This window comes from Monopterus albus, unplaced genomic scaffold (assembly GCF_001952655.1).
Source record: "Monopterus albus unplaced genomic scaffold, M_albus_1.0 scaffold418.1, whole genome shotgun sequence".
Classification (NCBI taxonomy): domain Eukaryota; kingdom Metazoa; phylum Chordata; class Actinopteri; order Synbranchiformes; family Synbranchidae; genus Monopterus; species Monopterus albus.
In genome coordinates this window covers 325,742-326,183 of record NW_018128298.1, presented here as the reverse complement: position 1 = coordinate 326,183, position 442 = coordinate 325,742, and the positions used below count along the sequence as shown (strand labels likewise).

The window sequence follows — 442 nt, the reverse complement described above, 5'->3', positions numbered from 1 at the left end:
GGCCCCCCACACCCCGCCATTTCAAGGAATTTTGGCAACAGTTGTCGTATTCCATTCCATTCCATTCCTATTCCTCTTGTCAAGCCACTCCTGAATCATAGACAATGTCAGAGGCGTCTTAGCTGGACTAAGGAGAAGAAGAACTGGACTGTTGCTCAATGGTCCAAAGTCCTCTTTTCAGATAAGAGCAAGTTTTGTATTTCATTTGGAAACCAACATCCTAGAGTCTGGAGGAAAGGCAGAGAAGCTCATAGCCCAAGTTGCTTGAAGTCCAGTGTTAAGTTTCTACAGTCTGTGATGATTTGGGGTGCAATGACATCTGCTGGTGTTGGTCCACTGTGTTTTTTGCAAACCACAGTCACTGCACCCATTTACCAAGACATTTTAGAGCACTTCATGCTTCCTTCTGCTGACCAGCTTTTTAAAGATGCTGATTTCATTT

The 442-nt window shown here is 44.1% G+C and overlaps 1 protein-coding gene across 3 annotated transcripts in view; it reads right to left on the bottom strand.

Annotated features, from left to right (window-relative positions):
- The window catches only part of tec (tec protein tyrosine kinase), a 16,034-nt gene that overhangs the window by 13,105 nt on the left and 2,487 nt on the right, over nt 1–442 (bottom strand). The gene's annotated exons all lie outside the window — the stretch shown is intronic.